The sequence below is a fragment of the Phyllobates terribilis genome, unplaced genomic scaffold, assembly GCF_046119375.1.
Source record: "Phyllobates terribilis strain yellow unplaced genomic scaffold, ASM4611937v1 Scaffold_2__4_contigs__length_985480577, whole genome shotgun sequence".
Classification (NCBI taxonomy): Eukaryota; Metazoa; Chordata; class Amphibia; order Anura; family Dendrobatidae; genus Phyllobates; species Phyllobates terribilis.
Genome location: NW_027362762.1, coordinates 645,096,609 through 645,121,720, shown reverse-complemented (window position 1 = coordinate 645,121,720; position 25,112 = coordinate 645,096,609).

Here is a 25,112-nt window from a genome sequence, read left to right as displayed (position 1 = left end):
CTTAGGACGGCGCGCGCGGCCCCTTTAAGAGGGAGGGAGCGCGTGCGCGCCCTAAGCACAGTGGCCGGGAAGGAGCGCGTGCTGCCAGCAGAGCGGGAGGGGGACGCCGGGCTCGGAGCAGAGAGGTGAGGGGAACAGCGTCCCTGCCTAGCAGAGGGCAGGGACGCCGACGCTACACATTTTACTGTACCAGCAAAGTGAATGAGATTCCTGAAGTATTCCTGAAGTTTTTGGAGCAAAAATGTTTGCAGTAAATGCTTAATGTATGCGCACACGCTAAGGTTATTTTCACATACAGTGTGCATAACTTAATTACTAAATGGGGGACTTCAGTACTAGGATGCCCACTCAAGTAAAGTTTTTAATCAACAAATATTTGTAGATTTAATATTTACAAGACAATCATTAGTTAGGATGTATAATCTGTAGGAAAGCTTTAGGTATATGTAATCCGATATATACTGAAAAAGTATATACTTACTGTAACACGCGCCCACTATAAAAGAAAAAGATTAACATACATTACTAAAAGTGCAGTCTTTTTGCATTTTTGAACAGTATACAATGTATATTTCATTACACTGTGATTAATAATAAAAATTTCCACAAAAAACACATTATTTGTTCCATTAGAAGGCAATATAAATTTGGTCATTCAAAGACCAGATTCATTTACTGTTTATGAATATTTCCACTTGTTTTTGGGATAAAGCGAATGACTTGCATTAAAAGGCTTTGTCCATCAAGGTTTTATTTCTTTACAATGATAGCTATGGGTTAAAAAAAAGGAAAAATGCACCTCTCTTATAACAACGCTTTTACTTTGAGCCCAGAAGGAGCAATTTTTAATATCTGATAGTCTTCTCAAAAGGAAACCAAAGAGCGAATTGTGTATCTGGGGTGCCGCCATCGGAAAGAGTATTCTTCAAATAATCCAGTTTTACCTCCTCTCCCCTAATCCAATCCAAAGTGAAATTTCCATTTAACCCCTTAAGGCAAAATCACATACAGTGGGAAAAATAAGTATTTGATACACTGCCGATTTTGCAAGTTTTCCCACCTACAGAGATTGGAGTTGTCTGTAATTTTTATCGTAGGTTCTTGATTAAGTTTGCACACACTGCAGCAGGGATTTTGGCCCACTCCTCCATACAGATTTTCTATAGATCTTTCAGGTTTTGGGGCTGTTGCTGGGTAACATTGAGTTTCAGCTCCCTCCAAAGATTTTCTATTGGGTTCTGGTCTGGAGACTGGCCATGCCACTCCAGGACCTTGAAATGCTTCTTACGGAGCCACTCCTTAGTTGCCCTGGCTGTGTTTCAGGTCATTGTCATGCTTGAAGACCCACCCACGACCCATCTTCAATACTCTTAACGAGGGAAGGAGGTTGTTGGCCAAAATCTTGCGATATATGACTCCATCCATCCTCCTTTCAATACGGTGCAGATCTGTATGGAGGAGTGGGCCCAAATCCCTGCTGCGATATGTGCAAAGTTGGTCAAGAACTACAGGAAACGTCTGACCTCTGTAATTACAAACAAAAGTTTCTGTACCAAATGTTAAGTTTTGTTTTTCTATTGTATCAAATACTTATTTCATGCAATAAAATGCAAATTAATTATGTAAGAATCATGAAATGTGATTTTCTGGATTTTTTTTGAAGATTCTGTCTCTCACAGGTGAAGTGTACCTACAATATAAATTACAGACCTCTTCATTCTTTGTAGGTGGGAAAACTTGAAAAATTGGCAGTGTATCAAATACTTATTTTCCCCACTTTATGACTTTACTTTATATATAAAATTGTACTGACAGGTTCTCCTTAACCTCTACGATAACACTGTAGATGACATCAACATGTTAGGAGTTTCACAGACGGAAAAAGCTCTCTTTGTGAACCCACTGGCAATCCCGCACTGTCATCCTGGACTTGCATTAATCCCCAAAAAACATAAAAACTTGTCAGCACAGTGCTCTGTCAAAGGCTAAAAACTTACTCCTTCCTGCTGAACTGGCTTCAAAGGGAATCTGTCAGTTACATCAACCCTCCTAAGCTGTCTACCTGGGCATGTAGGTGAAAGGAAACTTTAAGCTTCTTCACAAAACTAATTTATGAACTTCACTTTTTCCACATTGGCACAGTTAAGCTGAAGGGGGAGACGGCCTTGGTAGTGAGACTACAGAACTCTCAGCAACACAATGTTGTGATGGTCAATTCATTGAACAGGTTCAACAGGGGACTGAATGTCTTTCTTGACAAATATATTACAAGTTATAAGTACTAGATTTCTGGAGATTCTACGTTGATCTAAAGATGCATCCATATTTAGAGTAGAACTGCCTCATAGGAGTTATTGTCTTCAATCCACACAGCAGGATTATGGATTGACGTTAATGGGCCTCTGTCCATTATCCTATTAAATATTTATAATCTGTTGTCAGAGAGCTAAAGAAACCGACTAATCGTCGTTCAAAATAGTTTGTTACAAGAAAATTAGCTCCTTGTTGCTTTGAGTTCCCCCATAGTACAGCATATTTTGTGTTGACGACCCATCCCTTCATTCACTCTTTCCTTCTTAGCTCTTTATTTAGAATACTTGACTTTTAATCACACAAACAGGACATTTTCCCTGAGCTCTCCTGCTTTCTTCGAACGTTTTTTTCAATTTAAATTATTATGGTTGTTTTAATTATTATTACAGGTGAAATAACATGGAACTTACTTGTACTTTGTAGAACAATTTCTGAAATGGCAGCATAAGAGGCAGAACACTATAAGAAGAAAAAAAGACTAAATATTTCTACGAGATAATTAAAATACATGGAGGGAAGGGTCCCTCGGTATTCTTGTTGTGTGCAGCCTGAGATAAGGGCCATAAGGCAGTGAGAATGAGCGCACAAGTTTTCAGGTAACACCTCAGGGTCACCATAAATTTGGTGCGCCCATATGTCTGCACAGCTGGTCTACACTTGACAGCCACACCATGCCACCATGGGACCCTACAGTAAACATGCTGATTTGACATTTTGTGTGTATGACAATGGATAAATAATGTGCCAAACAACAGCTATAAACCTAGGTATATACACATACACATTGTAGTCAGGTAGCCTGAATAGATTTTAGTGGCATGGATAGAATTAGAACAAAATCTCTCATCGGCTGTTCCAAAATCAGTTGCTTATGTTACAGTAAAGGAGGCATTGCTACGGGATTAGCAAAGGTGTTTTAGACCTGATGACTTGCAACAGATGTGAATTGGGCCTAAACCAGTGGAGTCAATTTGCCGGTATTAACCCTTTAATCCACATACAGGATCTGGACTTTCCTGCAGGGAATCCCCAAGTCACTACCCTAAGGCCAAGTGTCCACGATGCAGAAATGCTGCGGAGAATTTCTGCATCTCTCTGGCAGGAAAAGTGCATGCGAATTTTACATGAGTTTTTTCTGCCAGGTAGAAGCGTTTGTGAAGCGTTTTGAACATGCGATTTCGCATACGGGTTGTCAAGCTCTTTTCCAAGCGATTTTAGCATCACTTGGAAAAGTGCTTGACAACTTGGTCACACTATATAAATCCATGCAAACGGCATGGATTTATGTTGTGTGACCAAGTTACGATGCTGCAAATGCAGCATCAATAGTAAAAAAAAAAGAATAAAAATGGTGAAAAATAAAAAGAAAACATTATACTCACCTTCCGATGCCCCCCGGCCTCCTTCTCCGGTGCATCCGGTGTCTTCGGCTACTCGTGGTGGTGTAAAAGGACCTTCCATAACATCATTTAGTCATGTGACAGGTCACGCTATCGCCAACGTCAGCGGTCGCGTGACCTGTCACATGACTAAACAACGTCATGGAAGGTCCTTTTACCACCACGAGCAGGAGCCAGCAGACAGGGGGCCATCAGAAGGTAAGTATATGGTTTTTTTTTTAATTTTAATTCTTTTTTAACTACAGGTACTATGGTACCTGGGTCTGGAGGAGAGTCTCCTCTTCTCCAGACCTGGGTACCATCCATGCATTGAATCGCATAATATCCGCATGTGTACGTGTAGTCATGCGGATCTTATGCGGTCCAATGCAAGTCAATGGCGGCGATTTTGCCACGATTCCGCAAAATTAATGGTCGTGCTGCAAATTTTTCCGCAATGATAATCCGCAGTGGAAATTTCCGCAGCATGTGTGGATTATCATTGGGAAACATGGCAGACAACTTAACAAGCGTTTTTAATGCGTTTTTGCGGCGGAAATGCAGCAGCAGAAATGCATTAAATCCGCATTGTGGGCACGCAGCCTAACAGTAGTTTATTTTAGCAATACCTGGATACCTGGCTGCAATATCAAGTCAAACAAAGAATGTAGTTAGATGTGCAGAAATCAGTGCAGGCTTCCTCATGCCATATGGTAGATAGGCAGCAGGTGGGAGGGCAGCAAATAGGTAATCAAAGTTAGAAAAATGCCTGGGATAAATATATCAAAGCGAAAGCCCACCTTGGCACAGTGCAGGTACCTAAAAGGACCTATTGGATGGCCACTGTAAGGTGGCTACAGCAAGTCAAAACAAAATTGCAAGGGAGAGCAAGACATCAAGATCATAGAACTAGAGACAGAAGGGGTAGAGGGGAGCATGATGCTGTGGACTGAAGCCGCAACTTGAGTGCATCAAAGACATCTTGGGACAGTCACACATTTAATCCCTTTACAACCTTGTGTTTTTGCGTTTTCGTTTTTTGCTCCCTTTCTTCCCAGAGCCATAACTTTTTTATTTTTCCATCAATATGACCATGTGAGGGCTTATTTTTTGCAGGACGCATTGTACTTTTGAACGACACTATTGGTTTTACCATATCGTGTACTGGAAAATGTGGTGAAATTGCAAAAAAGGTGCACTAAATGCTAAAATTGACCTGCTATCATTATTCTCCAGGTCATTACAAGTTCGTGGATGCCAAACATGTATAGGTTCTTTTTTGTTTAAGCTGTGAAAAAAATCCAAAGTTTGTAAAAGAAAAAATGGCGCCATTTTGTGAGACCCGTAGCGTCTCCATTTTTCATAATCTCTGGCCGGGTGAGGGCTTATTTTTTGCGCACAGAGCGGATGTTTTTATTGATACTATTTTGGGGTAGATACAATGTTTTGATTGCCCGTTATAGCATTTTATTGCAATGTTGCGGTGACCAAAAAGCAGTAACTCTGGTGTTTTGATATTTTTTCTCGGATTAAAGGGGTATTCCCATCTCCAAGATCCTATCCCAATATGTAGTAGGTGTAATAATAGTAAAAGTAGCAAACATCTCCAATTAGAAATGTAGTATAGTTTTTCTGATTCGCTATCTCTCTTACCTCATGTGCAGGCACTGCAGGACCTTAGGTATCCATGGTTACGACCACTAGCAACTAGCTAACTGTGACTTTATCAGTGGACGTAACCATGGATACCTAAGGCCCTTGAATGCCTGCACATGTGGAAAGAGAGATAGCGAATCAGAAAAACTACACTACATTTCTAATTGGAGGTATTTGCTAATATTACTATTATTACACCAACTACATATTGGGATAGGATCTTGGAGATGGGAATACCCCTTTAATCCGATCGGTAAACGGCACACATAGCAGGACTATGACAACCACAGGGATCTCCTGCAGATGTTATGCCAACCCATTGGCGATCATTGTGACAGGCGCGCCGATGTATGGGTCTTATGATGCGCTTCCGGTGCGTGCATGTTAAATGATGCTGTCGGAGTTTAACAGCGACGTTTAACATGTTAACAGCCGCGGGTTTATCGCAATTCCACCCACGGCTTTTAGGGGCACATGACAGCTGATCAGATCAGGTGTCATGTACTGGAAAGGTGCGGGATCATCGCTGGAGCCCGCGCCAAAGGGGGGATGCGACCTTGGACGTACTCATACGTCCAAGGTCGTAAAGGAGTTAAAGTTACTGAAACATTCAGTATAACTTATGCTACTACAAACATTTGTATGGAATCTATTCAATGTGTGCTTGATTGTATAAACCTATCTGCAATGTTGTTGTTGTTGAATTAGAATTTGACCATATAGTGTCTTGCAACCTGAAGAGCTCATCTGGTACGTTAAATTGTATTTTTTTATGAATTAAATAATATTTGACTAAGTACCCACCATATCTAACTCTTGAGGTATGGCTGCAAGATTACTTACTTGCACTTAAAGAGGTTTTCCCACGAACAAAGTACATTTTATGCAATAGATCTTGGAATGATAATAAGTTCCACAATTGGATGTGTTTAAATAAAATGTTCCTGTGCTGAGATAATCCTATAAATGTGTCCCTGCTGTGTACTGTGTAATGGCTGTGTCTGACCGTACAGGAACATGGTCTGATCATACCACAACTCCTGGGCAGAGGGGGAAGCAAAAGAGTATACTGACAGGACAGCATGGGATAGCAGTAGCTGGTTTCTAGAAGGAAAAACATGTCACTGCCTGTTTAAAAACTTGCTTTACCTCACAGAAAGAATCGTTTGTGACCCCCATGCTGTAATGTCTGTATACTCTTTTGCTTCCCCCTCTGCCCAGGAGATGTGGTATGATCAGACCATGTTCTTGCACGGTCAGACACAGCCATTACTCAGTACACAGCAGGGGCACATTTATAAGATTATATTTTTGCAGGAACATTTTTTAACACATCCAATTGTGGAACTTATTTTTACACTCAAACCTATTTATTAAAATGCCCTTTATTTTGTGAGAAAACCCCTTTAACCAACATCATTTAGATCCACCAATGACAAAGTCCAAGAATTTTGGCAACATCTTTGAATTTTAAAGTTCATACTCCAAGAAACAAAAACCTCAAACTCAAAGATTACATACCTGAGTACAATCTTCACTTTTATTACATATGGTAGTTTCACAAAAAATGTTAAAACCATCAAATCCTTGAAATAGGAAAGCTTGGATCCTGAATCTCACTTCTGAAGATACTCCGCTTTCTATTATCTCTGTTTGCACTCCAGAATTCATTGCACAGCTGTAAAATAAAGATTTCACTGCTATGGTTCAAAAGTAAGAATTATTGAATCCACATGGATTTGTTGTACATACTGTATATGTTTCAATGACTATACAAGCTATAATTTTACATACGCATCGGTGGGTATTTTCTTACTAGTTTTTGTGGCTATGTTGAGAAACATATGGATGTTGTTTTGCTTCTTCTACCAATATACATAAAATTTGCTGCAAACGCGGGAATATGACTGCTGACCTACATCTGGGCTAGACACAATTGTAGTGGAAGGTACTGGGTACTGCTGTACGCGATTTACTCATCCAAGATGTCAGTAGGAAGGCAAGGAAGGACAGAATTGTGTTCCACATTTTTTTTCTTTATTGGGATAGCACAATAGAGCCCTCATTTGTCTGGCACCTTATAAATACACGCGTCTCTCAAGCAGCTTCATCAGGCTGGCACCTGCAATGGCTTTCCAAGAGTCTTGAAGGAGTTCCCAGAGGTGCTGACTCTTGTTGGCTGCTTTTCCTTCACTCTGCGGTCCAGCTCATCCCAACCTTGAGAGAATGCTAAAGGCGTGTAAATCTGTCATCAGAGTAAAAGGGGGCTACTTTGAGGAATCTAAGGTTTTACACATATTCTGGTTCGTTTCACACATGTTTCTTTATTCCATGTTTCCCTTGAGGTTTTTCTGCCTTCAGTCTGAATCTACAATGTGCACATTCCAATAAGAACAAGGAAAACCATCACATGTACAGATGTATCTCCTTAAAATTGCCTATGTAGATATTAGTAAAATATAATGGCTTGCACCTATGTTTATTCAAGCCACCAACGAGTTAATATACATACATTGACAGTTGCGCTTCCTGAGCAGCGCCAACATCACCAAGGCAATGCAGCAAGTGGCAGCCCAGCCATTTATCTTATTGCCACAATCAAATTGATGCACACATTTGACATCTCCACAAATAGGCTGAATTTTGTACTATGGAGACTATAGAAGCAAGCAAAAAGTTTAAAAAAATGTTTTTAAAAATATAAAAAAAATTAAAAATATATAAAAAGTTTAAATCACCCCCCTTTTGCCCCATTCAAAATAAAATAATAAAAAATAAACCCCACATACACATATTTGGTATCGCCTGCGTTCAGAATCGCCCAATCTATCAATATAAAAAAAGAATTAATCCGATCGGTAAACGGCGTAACGAGAAAAAAAAATTCCAAACGCAAGAATTACGTTTTTTTGGTCGCCGCAACATTGCAATAAAATGTAATAACGGGCGATCAAAACATCGTATCTACCCCAAAATGGTATCAATAAAAACATCAGCCCGGCGCGCAAAAAATAAGCCCTCACCCGGCCCCAGATCCCAAAAAATGGAGACGCTACGGGTCTTGGAAAATGGCACCATTTTTTTTTTTTTTTAGCAAATTTGGGATTTTTTCTTCACCACTTAAATAAAAGGAACCTATACATGTTTGGAATCTACGAACTCGTAATGACCTGGAGAATAATAATGGCCAATCAGTTTTAGCATCTAGTGAACGTGGAAAGAAAAAAAAACAACTGTGGAATTGCATTTTTTTTTGCAATTTCACCGCATTTGGAATTGTTTTCCCTTACACTATATGGTAAAACTAGTAATGGCGTTTAAAAGTACAACTCGTCCCGAAAAAAATAAGCCCTCACATGGTCATATTGACCTAAAAATAAAAAGGCTATGTCTCTGGGAACAAGGGGAGCGAAAAACGGAAAATCCCAGGGTCGCGAAGGGGTTTTAATGCATGGAAAATAGATTTTTTTTTCTCAGTGTTGTATTATTTCAGGCACTTTTTGCAACCAAAAACAGTGAAATCCTGCTCTTTTGTCCTTCCTTGACTTCTCATATCCGAGAAGAGTTAAGTTTGGCAGCACAGTATCCTAATATCTATTTTATAGGGTGTTTCACTACAGTTGGATCAAGACAAGAGATTGTGTGAGAAAATGTGTTGCTTGTACATCAATGTTTAGGAGCTATTATAGAGACAGGCTTATGGATATTTACTCTGCATATTTCTTTTAGGCTTTTCTATTGATTTGTTTTTATGTTGCATTAAAATTGTTGCTATTTTGGGTTTGTTTCAGATGCAAATATATGTAAAATTAATGACCAGACTTACCCTCCATAGATCAGCACTATGTTAGGCTCTACCAGGTCAAAAGATGGACTGGCATAGCATTGTTCTACCCTAAGGGCATAGATATTGCCATCCATGTTAATAACAAACAGACCCAGATAGATATCGGATCCCACTGTTAAAACCATGTCCTCCGTTATAGGAATTGTAAATGTATCATCCAAATATGCTGCCATGAAAACGTAGTTGTATCCAGTTGTTATCGTTGGCGGGTGAAATAAACTAAAGGAAAGACAAATATTAAAAACTTTTAGAAGTTCTCTTAAAAATAATAAAATAATATGAACATATATATATATATATATATATATATATATATATATATATATATATAAATAAAATGTCTATGTCACACATAAGCCCATACGCCTTAATAAGCATGTTGGGTAAAAATACTGTTGGCCAATTCTACATATAATTTAATCTCTGCACCCTCGCAGGTGGATGTTTCTGATTGTATTTTTTTTTTATATACGTTTTATTAAGACATACTTAGGTATTGCATGATATCATCTGTGTACTTATTACTATACAAGTGTAAATATCTGCATATAGGTATACAGTATATTAATGCCTAACTAGGAGTGGACACAGATAGTAGACATGTTCCGCAACCGTGATAAAGATCTTGTCCAATGGAGGGTGATCTTGTGGCATGCAATAACATAAACAGTTTAATGGAACCTCTTGAGAGATGTCATAATTCAGAGGAATGGAGGCTCTTTATCAATTCATCAAAAACAAGCCTGAAAAACATCTTGCTGCAAAATGGCAATGCGCTACCTTCAATTCCAGGTGGTTATGCAGTCCACATGAAAGAAACATGAAACAGCTGTTGAGGGGTCTGAACTATGACAAACATTTGTGGCCCCTCTGTGGTGACCTAAAGATGGTTGCCCTCTTACTTGGCCTCCAGGGTGGATACACAAAGTACTGCTGCTTTCTGTGTGAGTGGGATAGTTGTGCAAGAGAATAGTACTACAATAAAAGGGAATGGCCTTTCCAACATTCACAGCCGGGGAGTAAAAATGTCTGGCATCCAGCCCTTGTTGACCCACATACGATTTTGTTGCCACTATTGCATATCAAGTTGGGCCTAATGAAGAACTTTGTGGATAAAAATGCAAAAGCATTCAAGTATCTCTTTGATAAATTTCCGAGTGAAGCAAAGATAAATGAAGAAGTCTTTATTGGACCTCAGATTCGTAAGCTTCTTCAAGATGAGGAGTTTCTCCATTTGTTGCAAGGCAAGGAAAACGCTGCATCGTTAGCATTCGCATTAGTGCTAGTGCTAGGAAACTCAAGAGCAGATAACTATGAAGAGTTGGTGGAAAATTTACTCAAAATATACAAGGATCTTGTAACATGTCCTTAAAGATTCATTTCTTACATTCGCATAGATATTGCTGCTATGGAGAAAAGATATCAAGAAAAATGGAATCCATCAATGCTTGCAGATTACTGCTGGATAATTGTAAGAGATGATCCGATGCAAGAGTACAAGAGACAAGCAAAAAAGAGTTGTCATTAAGGGCCAAATTTTATAGTGCAATTTCTGTAACTGTTTATAATTAGAAATAGTGTTTAGACATGTTTTATTTGAATTTTTCTAAGTTTCCTCTAAATAAATATCAGAAAATTGGCATAACAAAATATTCTGCATCTTTATATTTGCAAAAATAATAATGTTTCAAAGTACTGAATCTTTTATGCATTAATTATATGTAGCATTAAAAGGAAAACTCGTTATCATAAAAACAAGAGCCAACTAAACATTCTCATTGTCAGATTTGAATTCAGGAGGTCAAAATCATTAAGAAATGGCTCATTTCATAACTAATGATGAGCGAGTGTGCTTGCCACTGCTCGATACTCGATTGAGCATCAAGATGCTCGGGTGCGTTCATTACTCGATCAAGAATCATGGGTGCTCGAGCGCCATGCTCGAGTCCCTGCCCCACATGTTTTGTTTTTTTTTAGGCAGCCAATAAACATATGGGGATTGCCTGCCGTACACAGTAATGCCATAGCCATCATCGGGTCTTATATAAAACCAAGTGACGCAATGCTCGGCACACTCTCCTCTGGAAATAGTTCACTCCAAAATTTTAGAGGGTCATCAGGCGACCATCACTCCTAATTTTTAGAGGGTCATCGTGCGACCCTTGCTCTTAATTTTTCCAGGGTGTGTATGATGCCCTCCTTCATAATTGTTACAGGATGTGTATGAGGCCTATCTATACAATTCTCTTACAGTTAATTTATTTCAGTTCTTCAATCCAGAAAGTGAAACTCATATATTATATAGAGTCATTACAAACAGAGTGATCAATTTAAAGTGTTTACCTCTGTTAATGTTGATGATTATTGCTTACAGATCACTCTGTTTGTAATGACTCTATATAATATATGGGTTTCACTTTTTGTATTGAAGAATTGAAATAAATAAAATTTTTGCTGATATTCTAATTTTGTGAGAAGCACCTGTATATATATATGTATAACCCCAGGGATGAATGTTTTTCAGCCCTTGCACTTAGTGCATAGGTCTTAGCAGTCTAGGAGTCCCACTCCTTAAAAATGGGAAAAAAATATGGGCAAAATCATAAGGGAGAAATGCTCCCAGAGAAGATTCCTAGCTATTGCTCTTTGGGTTGTAGCAGAAATTAGCATATAAGCTTTAGAAGCTAATATTATTGCAATGAAGATGAGAAGTAAGAAACTGAAAACTATGTTTTATTTAAATCTTCAGCCACTTTAGGCCACATTCAGTATTCGGTCAGTATTTCACATCAGTATTTATAAGCCAAAACCAGGAGTGGAACAATCAGAGGAAAAGTATAATAGAAACAAGTTACCACTTCTGTATTATTCACCGCTCCTGGATTTGGCTTACAAATAGTGAGGTAAAAAACTCACCAAATACTGAACGTGTGAACATGGCCTTATCATCATGTGGTCAGTTTAACATGCAAGAAATCGTGAAAGGTCTTTTTTTAAAAATTGATAAACTATGTGGAGTATGGGTTATCAATACAAGAATGGTGGGAGCCAACTATCAACCACCCTTAAGCTTAAAACTGCTCTGGCAGCGACTGGAACTAAGCAATGTATAACACAGAAGACAGTAGCCCCACACATTGTTTAGTGGCCTCTGCTCAGTAGTGCTTTTCTTCTCCCATTCATGGAAAATAATTCTTAGTACTTGGTTGGCAGCAGCCTCTAAGTAATTTATGGTCCTGCTGTGTTCCACACCATAAATACCTTAATTCCAACCACTGCCGGAGGCGTTTTCAGTTGATTGATGAAAATGTTTGGATTGGACCCCACTTATCTAATATGGATTATGTATATGGATAGGTCATTAATCCTTAAGTCCAGGATAATCACTTTAAGTGAGTTCTCCCTGTTACAGCAATGCCATACATGTGGACGTTAACTGCATGTGGCTTTGGGAGCATGAATTTTGATGGATTAGTTTGTGCATGTTGCTTTTCTAGCACCTTTAAATTATCAGTATTGTGGAACTACCTCAATTTTCCTTTAACAGATCACAGATTGGTTAGACGCTTTCATTGGTATTATTTTGGGCTATGCAATGTTTGTTGATCACTTTCTATTTAGATTTTTTGAGAGATAAAACGAACAAAACAGTAATTGTGGAATTGTGGTTTTTTTTAACATCATTCTTCAAGCAGTGTAAGTAACCATGTCATGGCATATATTACGCTTTGTAATGCTACAGCTGTTACTTTGCAGCTGCAATTTACCATAATGCCTTTCTTCCTGTTACTCTTCTTATTGTGTGAGCTCATATCCTGTTCCCTTCCATACTATCTTGTTATGTTAAGAAATGCATCTCAGAAATGGAGAGAGGATTTTACTTTAACCTCCATGACATGGTCTGAAATGAAACTGAGCAAAAGGAACTGCACTGAAAGCTGCCACCACCTTGCCTATGATACTCATGCAGAAACAGATGGCGCTCTTCATTAGTTGCCTTAAATCCAGATGCTGCATGGAAGAGCTGATCTCATATGCTCCGGGACAAAGATGCTCTCCTGAACTTTGCCGAACAACATCTCCTGAAAATGTAGCTGCTGCATAGGAATTACAAAGGACTTCGCCCTGTTAAAAATCCACCCAAAACGAGACAGGGTGCCCAAGACAATCCATAGACTCTCCAAGTTCTCTAAGTAAGAAGGAGGAAAATGTTGTCCATGTAAAGGATCACTACAATCCCTCTGGTTCAAAGTAGTGCCATAACTGGAGCCAAGATTTTTGTAAAAACCCTGGGCGGTGTGGCCAAGCCAAATGGAAGGGCCTCAAATTGAAAATGATCCTAGTTGACCTCAAAGTGGAGAAACCTCTGGTGAGCTGGGATGATGGGAATATGAAGGTAAGCATCCTGAATGTCCACTGTAGACAAAAACGCTGCAGGTTCCATGGAGGCAATGAACAAGCGGAGAGACTCCATCCTGAAGTGGTGCGGTAGGACCTTCTCATTTAGTAGCATTAGGGCCAGAATGGGCTGCACAGAGCTGTCCTTCTTGGGTATGATAAACAGTTTTGAGTAGAACACCTTAAAATGTTCTAGAGGCGGGTCCAGGGTAATGACACCAGCATGAAGATGAGATGTTATGGCCTGGCCAAAACTGGATCTTGTGGGGTCTGATCATGTGGGAGTGTGGTGACTGTATCCTGTAACCGGAAGAGATGACTTCTCTGACCCAGATGTCTGTTAGAACCCTCCTGTTTGTTTTTGTTTCTATCTTGTGTTTTGCGGTCACGTGACCATCTTCCTATATATTCCTGCTCCGCCTTTCTGGCTTTGCTGGACTTCAGTGTTGTTTTGACTGTCTCTCTAGCCAGGTGCTTTTGTGCCTTTCTATCTCTAGTTTGCTTGGTCCTCTGGGACCTCTAGTTCTTTTTGTCAGTTTATCTTTTGCTCTGCAACAACTTCTGTTAGGAGGTGTCCCATTTTTTGTCCCAGTCCTTAGTTCCTTTAGGGACCCCTCCCTTTCTCTATAGGTCTCCGTTCAGACTAGCCGAGGACAAAGGTGGGTCTGTTCACAAGGAACAGGTAGCCCGCTACAATGTAGGGGCTCAGCTTAGTCTTACTGTAGGGACAGCTCTCCCCTTCTTTCCTTAGCCTATGTTGCAGATCATAACAATGTCAATGACTGCCCCTAGCTATGCTTCCTGGAAGAGAAGGAGATTACCACCCATCACTAAGTAGGGGCAACCCATCACGCATTAGTTCTTCAGGTGCCTTTAGTCATAGAGGGCTTATATCCCGGACACAGTCACCAGGATGGTGTTGGCTTGGATGATGGTCTCTTTATTCCCTGGGGATCAAGAGGTCTGTATTAGCAGCTGGGGCACCCTGCCAATGGAAAGTGATAAAAAGGAGGGATTGAAGAGATGGAATTGAGGAAACTCTCATCTCCGAAATGGACAGCTAAAACTGGACTAAGACAGTAACGTGCTATTGCCGCCATTGATGCCTGCAATAATCTTACCCAACGTGGTCCCAAACAGGTGAGAACCCTGAAAATGAAGACCTGTAAAAGATCTCTTAAAAGCTAGATCTGCTCTGAGCCATAGAATTTGATGGATAACCACAATATTGCTCAGTGCCTTAGCTGAGCAGCCGGCTACGTTCAGGGACGCTGAACACAGATACTTTCCTGCTTGAGAGATCTGGTCAGCCATGTTGGCTAATTCTGCCCAAGGAGGACCAGGAAAGAATACCCTGCTGCAGGCACTTAACCCATGAGGTAACTGACTTAAATCCCAAGTGGCGGCAAAAGTTTAGTCCGGGGCTAAACCTGCCGCCTCAAAAGCAGACTTATTCATGGACTCAATATGTCTGCCCATAGCGTCTCTACCTCTGCAAGAGAGAGGGTCACAGTCTTCGACAAACAAGACACCAGTGTGTCCACCACAAGAGGGGAGGACCAAGTTGGCACCAGCTCTGCTATATATAAGGTGTGCTTGGGGTCATTGTCCTGTTGAAAAATAAATGATGGTCCAACTAAACGCAAACCGGGTGGAATAGCATGCCGCTGCAAGATGCTGTGGTAGCCATGCTGGTTCATATGCCTTCAATTTTGAATAAATCCCCAACAGTGTCACCAGCAAAGCACCCCCACACCATCACACCTCCTCCTCCTCCATGCTTCACGGTGGGAACCAGGCATGTAGAGTCCATCCGTTCACCTTTTCTGCGTCGCACAAAGACACGGTGGTTGGAACCAAAGATCTCAAATTTGGACTCATCAGACCAAAGCACAGATTTCCTCTGGTCTAATGTCCATTCCTTGTGTTTTTTAGCCCAAAAAAGTCTCTTCTGCTTGTTGCCTGTCTTTAGCAGTGGTTTCCTAGCAGCTATTTTACCATGAAGGCCTGCTGCACAAAGTCTCCTCTTAACAGTTGTTGTAGAGATGTGTCTGCTGCTATAACTCTGTGTGGCATTTACCTGGTCTCTAATCTGATCTGCTGTTAACCTGCGATTTCTGAGGCTGGTGACTCGGATAAACTTATCCTCAGAAGCAAGGTGACTCTTGGTCTTCCTTTCCTGGGGCGGTCCTCATGTGAGCCAGTTTCTTTGTAGCGCTTGATGGTTTTTGCAACTGCACTTGGGGACACTTTCAAAGTTTGCCCAATTTTTCGTACTGACTGACCTTCATTTCTTAAAGTAATGATGGCCACTTGTTTTTCTTTACTTAGAATTTGGATTATGGCAAGAAAAAAGCAGCTAACAGTCTATTCAGTAGGACTATCAGCTGCGTATCCACCTGACTTCTTCACAACACAACTGATGGTCCCAACCTCATTTATAAGGCAAGAAATCCCACTTATTAAACCTGACAGGGCACACCTGTGAAGTGAAAACCATTTCCGGTGACTACCTTTTGAAGCTCATCAAGAGTATGCCAAGAGAGTGCAAAGCAGTCATCAAAGCAAAAGGTGGCTACTTTGAAGAACCTAGAACATAAGACATATTTTCAGTTTTTTCACACTTTTTTGTTAAGTATATAATTCCACATGTGTTAATTCATAGTTTTGATGCCTTCAGTGTGAATGTACAATTTTCAAAGTCATGAAAATACAGAAAAAATCTTTAAATGAGAGGGTGTGTCCAAACTTTTGGTCTGTACTGTATATATATATAAATATATATATATATATATATATATATATAATACAGCATCTTCATGCATTTATGTTTCTTAAAACATCTGTCTGGATGCTCCTATCCCTTATCCAGTACCCCCACAAACTCCTCGTGGTTGAAGAAACGCCTAGCCACACATCTGCCCCTTCTAAAAAAAAATACAATTCAGTGGAGTGAGAGGCATCTCCTTCTGTTACCTTTAGAGATTATCCATCATCTCCCTTAACTTCCTCACCTAATAGGAGTCCATATTTGAGTCTGAGTTGGAACTAGGCTATGACCTCTGTTGGGAGTAGACTTCAGGAGAAGGGGAATTAGACCTGGAGACACAGATGATAGTATGGATGATGAGCTGATCCAGGTAGGTCTGACTCTCTCTGGACAGCAGTCAGAGTCCCAGGGGCAGTAGACGCATTGGGCAATTGTTTCACAACCATAACCAATGTCTGTGATACCTTTGTTAACTCAGCTACTGAATGAGCTAAAGTCAGGGCCCATGCAGGGGGAACGCATCCTCCTGACGTACCATGGGAGTACTGAGTGGGCATCGGCAGGAGGCTATAAGCAGCGCAATACACTATTGCTCGACCCAAGGGAAACTTGCACTTACAGGAGATGCAGGCATGATAGGTAACCAGAGCAGGATGACCCATCGAGTGTGTGTGGTCTTTTCTGAGCTCCGACTTTATGAAAGACAGCAAAGGCATAGGGATATGGAAAACAGGAGCCACAACTGGTGCCAGAAACAAGGTATATTATTAGCATCAACATCCAGGTGGCAGCAGACTTAACCCATGGTTCCTGTGCATCCAATAGAGCAGTGTTCCCCAACCCCAGTTCACAAGGTCCACCAACAGATCATGTTTTCAAGATTCCCTTAGTATTGCTCAGGTGATGGAATTATTGCCTGTGCAGGTGATGCAATTATCACCTGTGCAATACTAAGGAAATCCTAAAAACATGACCTGTTGGTGGGCCTTGAGGACTGGAGTTGGGGAACCCTGCAATAGAGCAACTGAGAAAATAGAACAAAAATAGATCAAAAGTTTGCATGTAAAAAAATTGTATAGCTGAAAATGTCATCTAGTCCTGCAAAAAAGCTCTTATACAGCTCAGAAAAAATTATGGCTCTCAGAACATGGATAAAAAATTGTTTTTAATGTGTAAAAATAGCAAAAACAAGAAAATATTGAAATGTGGCATCCTTGTAATCAATTGACCCTAAGACCGTCTTATCACTTATTGGACGATGAATGGTGTAAAAAAATATATAATTAAATAAAGACAATTTTTGTACTTCTCTTTATTTGTTCATTCTGTCTCTCAAAAATCACTATAAGAGCTCATGTAGACATCTATGCTCAGCCCAAGTTTCATGGTCGTCTACATAAGCTTTAAGGCTTGGTTCACATTTAATCTGAGCTCTATGCTGAGCACTGTTTCCGTCAAAATTCCCTAAAAAATGTGTTTCAGAGCAAACCCCTTACGGAACCACTCACTGTTATGAGGCAGGGTAAATGCAGGGTAAATGCAGTTACTTTGGACCCTGTCTGGCCTTTGTACCCAGTGCAACGTCAGTTTAGGCATCATTTTAACTAAAAAAAGTGTGATCATCTCAATGATGTTTTTGAGGATTTAGACAAAAACCCAGATGTAAATGCTCAATGTAGAGCGCATGATAAATGTGAACCGAGCTTTATATTGAAAGTAATCAAAAATGTTATGTACAACAAAATGTTACCAATAAAACTTCAAATCAATCCACAAAAAAAGCCCCCCCCCCCCCCGAGATCTGTCACCTGTCAATGGAAATATAGGGCGTTTCCACATTACTGGTAGTACAAAGGCTCTGGAATACCAACATGGTAACTGAAAACCATGCCCTCCCAAATCCAAATGCCTCCTTCTCCCTGCTGATTAGCCCCAAAGTGTGCCCACAACTGCAGTTAGAGTCCACATGTATGGCATTGCTGTACAGCGAAAAACCTGCAGTGTTTATCTCCGAAAGCACTAAGTGCTCATATATGCAGTTTTTTCTCCGCAACAATGTCAGGGCGGCAACTAGCAGGTATACTCACCATGCGATTGTGGCGCCCCTGAGGGTTCGGTCGCCACAGAGGTACTGCACCTCACCCAGAGGTGTGGTGTCTCCCTTTCTCTCAACACTACACTACCCCAGGCCAGCAGGAGGGGCAAGACGCAATGTAGTTTTCTGCTGAGCCCTGACCCTGGCTGGGGTGGGGGGAACCCAAAGTTAGGGGGAACCATTAGTGGGAGTGGGTGGAGGAAGTAGTTCATGGGAGCACTTTAGTAGGAGTATAAAATAGGGAAACCATCTTAGGGTGGCAGATAGAACAGTAGACGGGTAGTTGAAGAACAGTCCGGGAGCAGAGTCTCTTTAGGAGCTCTGCTCCACTACAAGGGCCCAGGACTGAGGCCCAGGAGGGGAGCAGGGAGCAAGCTCCGTTCTAGTAGAAAAGATCCTAGGAGAGTACGGCGAGTGCAGGCGGCACCCGTATGCCCCGAACCTGCCAGGTGTCAGGAGGATCTAGGCCGCAAGAAGGGGACCGGCCCCTGGCCCAGTCGTGCAGCTTCAAGCCTCGGCTGAAAAATACCGGAGGCTTCTGACTTCTATAGCAGGAGCCGAACTCTCACTTCAATCCCAGTAAGGTCGAGCAGGTCTGAGCAACTCCGACGGTCAGGGGGGACCTCGCAGCACCCGAATAGGATTCACAGTGAGAAGCGCAGGGCAGGAGGGAGTAAAGACCCAGCGTTAAGTCGGTCTAGGAAGGTACATATGAAAGTGGGGTTCTGCCAGGTACACCCGAGCTGCCTGAGGAAGGACTGAACCCCTGCCCGGTGGCGACGCAGGAGGCTTGCATCAGTACTGTGCACCTGAGGAACTTGAACAGAACTGTGAGTAAACTCGGATGACTGCACTGAACTGCCTCCGCTCCTTCATTTCGCCGGTACCATTTCCCTCCCTGCACTACAACGCCCAGTGCACCTCCTTCATACATCTACACTGCCCTGAGGCCTGCTCCACCTGTGGGGAGCCGTCCCATCACAGCTGCCCTACCACCTGCCTCGGAGGACTGTTGCAGTGCTGGTGATCCTCACCAGACACCACAGGTGGCATCACAAACTTTCCCAAATCCCCATATAATAGATGTATCCCATTTCACTGACCGCCCTGGGTCACGGACCGGGCCAGCCACCGTGATAACCCCCGGCAACCAGAGGCCCGGCTACCGAGTACCCCACGGCCCTGGGGGCGAGTCACGATTATTCCACAAGGCAGACCGTGCCGCTGAATTTGTTTCCTGCAGCACTCCTCAGCATTGCTACTGCATGTGTTATCCATCTAGCCTTAGGGGTGTGTGGCCGGTCACAGCAGGAATATAACCCTGCTGGGTCCTGCAGAGATTGGGTTCCCTGTCCAATCCCTTGCTAGCAGGTCCTATTTTAGGCAGCTCCACCAACCACTCTTTGCTCGAACGTTGTTACTTCCCCGTTAGTTCACGTTATAGGATTCTCCTGTAATTAGCTTCTCGTTAAAGATCCGGCTTGTTTACCCGCCCTGCTTGACCTCTGCACCCCTGACCTCAGCTACGCCCACTGATCCTGGGCTGCCTGCCCTGACCTCGGACTGTCTGACCACATTCTGTCTTTGACCTCCTGCACTGCACACCTGTGCCTCTTCTTACCCTCCAGTCAGCTGCTGCGGTCCCAGGAACTGCCCGTGAGTGGTACCTGGCGACTACCTGCGGCCAAGCCTATCCTCACCACCAGAGGCTATAGCGGTAACCAGGTAATCGCTTAATCACGCCCCTCCAGAGTAAGTCCGGTCTGTGACACAGTGGGTACACACACCCCAGCGTTACAAAAATTTTCTGAAAACATCCATGAGTCGAAAATATGCTGCATACATACATCAATTCACTGAGGGGTGTAACTTCCAAAAATAAAATAAATCACTTTTTTTTTCTGTTTTGGCATGTCAGAGGCTCTGCAAGTCACACCAACTATCTATTTCAGCAAAATCTGTGCTCAAAAAGTCAGATAGCGCACCTTCCTTCCCGAGCCCTGTTGTGTGTCCAAACAACAGTTTCCAACCATATGGGAGTATCACTGCATTCAGGAGAAATAAATTGTGGGGTCCATTTTTTCCCATTACCTCTTGTGAAAATGAAAAATTTGCAGCTAATATAACATTTTTTTTGTAAAAAATAAATTATTTACTTTAATTTTACATTTATTTCCCCAGCCCACTGCTGTAAAATTCTGAAAGGCACTTGTGGGTTCCAACTACTCACTGCAACCATTGATGAAATCTTTGATTAGCATAGTTTCCAAATTGGGGTCACTTATTGGGTTTTCACTGTTCTGCCCCTCAGGGGCTCTGTTCATGCAACATATAGCATCATCAATCTATTCCAGGCAAAATTGCACTCCAAAAGTCAACACTTATTTCCATCCAAACCCTGCTGTAAAAAAGTAGTATCCAGCCACTTATGGTGGTATCACTGTGTGTAGGAGAAATTGCATAATAATAATAACTGTTGGGTCCTCTTTCTCGTATTACCTCTTGTGAGAATCCATTCTGTGAAGCATCTGTGCTTTCAAAATGCTCACCACTGTAACGGGTCTGGGAGGCGGAACCTCTGAGCTACTATACAAGGGGGCGGTCCTTGTAAGGGAGCGGGTGGCGACCAGGGAAGACGGGCAGGAAGTCACAGCAGGTGACCGGGACAGTCTCTGAGTGAACGGGCTAGAGGTCACGGCAAGTGACCGGGGCAGTCTCTGGATGAACGGGCAGATGGTCACGGCAAGTGACCGGGGCAGTCTCTGGATGAACGGGCAGATGGTCACGGCAAGTGACCGGGGCAGTCTCTGGATGAATGGGCAGATGGTCACGGCAAGTGACCGGGGCAGTCTCTGGGTAAAGGGTTGGTACGACCTGTGGCGGCTGATGATAGACGTGAGCTCCCAGGTGAGCAGGCGAGAGTCTCTGGATGAACGGGTGGTCACAGCATGTGACGGCGGAGCCTCCAGGAAGACCAACAGACAGGCGGCAGATGAGCGCTCCCAGGTGAGCGGGCAGAAGTCTCTGGACAGGCAGGTGGTCACAGCACGTGACGGCGGAGCCTCCAGGTAGGCTAGCAGGCAGGTAGCAGATGTGTGCTCCCAGGTGAGCAGGCAAGCTGGTCCATAGACAGACTGACAGGAGTTGGAAGGCAGACCGTCGGACCTCAGGCAAGCAGGCAGGTGGCTGAAGTGCGCTCCCAGGTGAGCGGACAGGCTGGTCCTTAGACAGACTGACAGGAGTAGTAAGGCAGACCGTCGGACCTCAGACTAGCAGGCAGGTAGCAGATAATCAGGCAGGAATAAGACAGCAAGCTGGCAGGAATCTGGCAGGTATCTGGCAGGTATCTGGCAGGTAACTGGCAACGGGACCTGAGGGCTGAAGCAGAGTAGTGAACAGTGCAACAACATTGCTCGGGCACCTCCCTTTTGGAGGAGGTGCCTTATATATGGTGAAGTCCTCCGGCCATTGGCCGGGGACTCCTTAGGACGGCGCGCGCGGCCCCTGTAAGAGGGAGGGAGAGCGCGCGCGCCCTAAGCACAGTGGCCGGGAAGGAGCGTGCGCTGCCAGCAGAGCGGGAGGAGGACGCCGGGCACGGAGCAGAGAGGTGAGGGGAACAGCGTCCCTGCCTAGCAGAGGGCAGGGACGCCGGCGCTACAGTACCCCCCCCTTTAGGCCCCCCCTTTTTTAGGCCAGACAGAAATTTAGCTAGGATAAGAGGGGCATGGATGTTCTCCCGGGGCTCCCACGTTCTCTCCTCAGGACCAAACCCCTTCCAATCTACTAGAAAAAAGGTCTTTCCTCTTACCCTTTTGATGGCAAGAATGTTCTCTACCTCAAACTCGTCCTCAGCAGAAACCGGAGCAGGAGGCGTACCTGTAGACTTGGAAAAAGAGTTAAGTACCACAGGTTTGAGGAGAGATACATGGAAGGAGTTAGGGATCCGTAAGTTGGCCGGGAGTTTCAATTTATAGGCCACCGGGTTGATCTGACTGATGACCTCCAGAGGACCGATGAACCGAGGCCCTAACTTGTAAGAAGGTATCTTGAGTCGGACATATTTAGATGAGAGACAGACTTTATCTCCAGGATGAAATTGTGGAGGATCCAGGCGTTTTTTGTCAGCGTGTCTTTTCATCCGTTCGGACGACTGAAGGAGTGCGGATCGGGTACTCTCCCAAATGGAGGAAAATTTGCTAACGAGAGATTCCGCAGCCGGGTTGTCCACAGAGGTGGAGACAGGAAAAGGAATCCGAGGATGCTGACCGAAGACTACAAAAAACGGGGATTTGGAGGAGGATTCGCTCTCGTGATTGTTATAAGAGAACTCGGCCCATGGTAGGAGATCCACCCAGTCTGAATGATGGGCATTAACGAAGTGCCGGAGGTAACTGGTCAGGTTCTGATTGATCCTCTCCACTTGACCATTGGACTGTGGGTGGTAAGCGGAAGAGAAGTCCAGGGTGACGTCTAGCAGTTTACAAGTGGCTCTCCAGAAACGTGAGGTGAACTGTACCCCACGATCCGACACGATGTGGAGGGGCAGGCCATGAAGACGGAAGATGTGGCGGATAAAGTCTTTAGCCAGCTCGGGTGCAGACGGGAGGGCTGGAAGGGGAATAAAGTGAGCCATCTTGGAAAAGCGATCAGCGACCACCCAAATGACCGTACAACCGGCGGAGACGGGGAGATCAGTTATGAAGTCCATAGCAATATGCTGCCAGGGGGCAGCAGGCACAGGAAGCGGAAGGAGGCGACCGGCTGGCAGGTGTCTCGGGACTTTGTTGCGGGCGCAGGACACACAGGCAGAAACAAAGTCTATTACGTCCTTGTGTAGGGTAGGCCACCAGTAGTGCCGGGCAATAAGCTGGAGGGTCTTTTTCTGACCGGCGTGGCCAGCTAGTTTAGACGAATGGCCTCAGTGTAGGATCTTCTTCCGATCAGGTACTGAAACAAACGTCTTACCGGGAGGGAGACGATTTAGACTCACGGGAGCCACCTGCATTACTCTGGCGGGATCGATGATATGTTTAGGTTCTTCCTCGAGATCGGACACCAGAAAGGATCGGGAGAAGGCGTCTGCTTTGACGTTTTTGTCAGCCGGGCGAAAATGAAGAACAAAATCAAAGCGAGCAAAAAACAAGGACCACCGGGCTTGGCGCGGGTTAAGTCTCTGGGCATGCTGGAGGTAAGCCAAGTTCTTGTGGTCAGTGTAAATTATTACCGGGTGAAGAGCCCCCTCGAGTAGGTAACGCCACTCCTCCAACGCCAGCTTGATGGCCAATAACTCTCGGTCTCCTATGGAATAGTTGCGCTCAGAAGAGGAGAAGAGTTTGGAGAAGAAGCCACAAGTTACCATTCTCCCGGAAGATGATTTTTGAGTAAGTACCGCTCCGGCTCCAGAGGAGGAGGCGTCAACTTCCAGGAAGAACTGCTTGTTGCCGTCCGGGCGATGCAGCACCGGGGCGGAAGAGAAGGCCTGTTTTAGGGAAAGAAAGGCCTCCTCTGCTTCGGGCGGCCACTCTTTGGGATTAGTACCCTTACGGGTGAGCGCGGAAATTGGGGCAGTCCGGGAAGAGAAGTGTGGTATGAAGAGGCGGTAGTAGTTAGCGAAGCCCAGGAATCGCTGAATGGCCTTCAACCCCTCCGGTCGAGGCCATTTCTCGATGGCAGACAGTTTCTCTGGATCCATTTGTAGGCCAGTCTGAGAAATAATGTAGCCCAAAAACGGAAGCAAGGTCTGCTCAAAGAGGCACTTCTCGTATTTAGCGAAGAGGTGATTCTGCCTGAGCCTGAGCAGGACCTGACGAACGTCCCTCCGGTGAGTCTGGAGATCCGGAGAGAAGACCAAGATGTCGTCCAGGTACACCACTACGCAGGAGTAGAGAAGGTCCCGGAAGATGTCATTGACCAACTCTTGAAAGACGGCAGGAGCGTTACAGAGACCAAAGGGCATTACCAGATATTCATAGTGGCCGTCCCGGGTGTTGAATGCCGTCTTCCATTCATCCCCCTGACGGATACGAACCAGGTTGTACGCCCCACGGAGGTCCAGTTTGGTGAAGATTCTAGCCCCCGTCAGACGATCAAATAACTCCGGAATGAGCGGAAGGGGGTACTTATTCTTCACCGTGATCTGGTTAAGGCCTCTATAGTCTATACAGGGACGGAGAGAGCCGTCCTTCTTTTTGACGAAAAAGAAGCCTGCTCCCGCCGGGGAGGTAGATTTCCGGATGAATCCCCTGGCCAGATTCTCCTCAATATATTCGGACATCGACCGGGTCTCAGCAGCGGATAATGGATAAATACGCCCACGGGGAGGAGTAGTACCAGGTAACAGGTCGATAGGGCAGTCGTATGGTCTATGAGGGGGTAGTGTCTCTGCTTCCTTTTTATTAAAGACATCAGCATAAGACCAATAAGGAATCGGAAGTCCAGGTAGATTAGCTGGGGTAGGAGAAGGACGGACGGGATGGACGGGAACCAGACAGGTCTTATGGCAGTCCTGTCCCCAGCGAAGGACTTCTCCGGTCTGCCAGTCAAGCACGGGTGCATGTCTCTGGAGCCAAGGTAGGCCTAGCAAGAGGGCATGGGAGAGTCCAGGCAGAACATGAAAGGAGATACTCTCAGAATGCAGCATTCCCACCTGCAGAG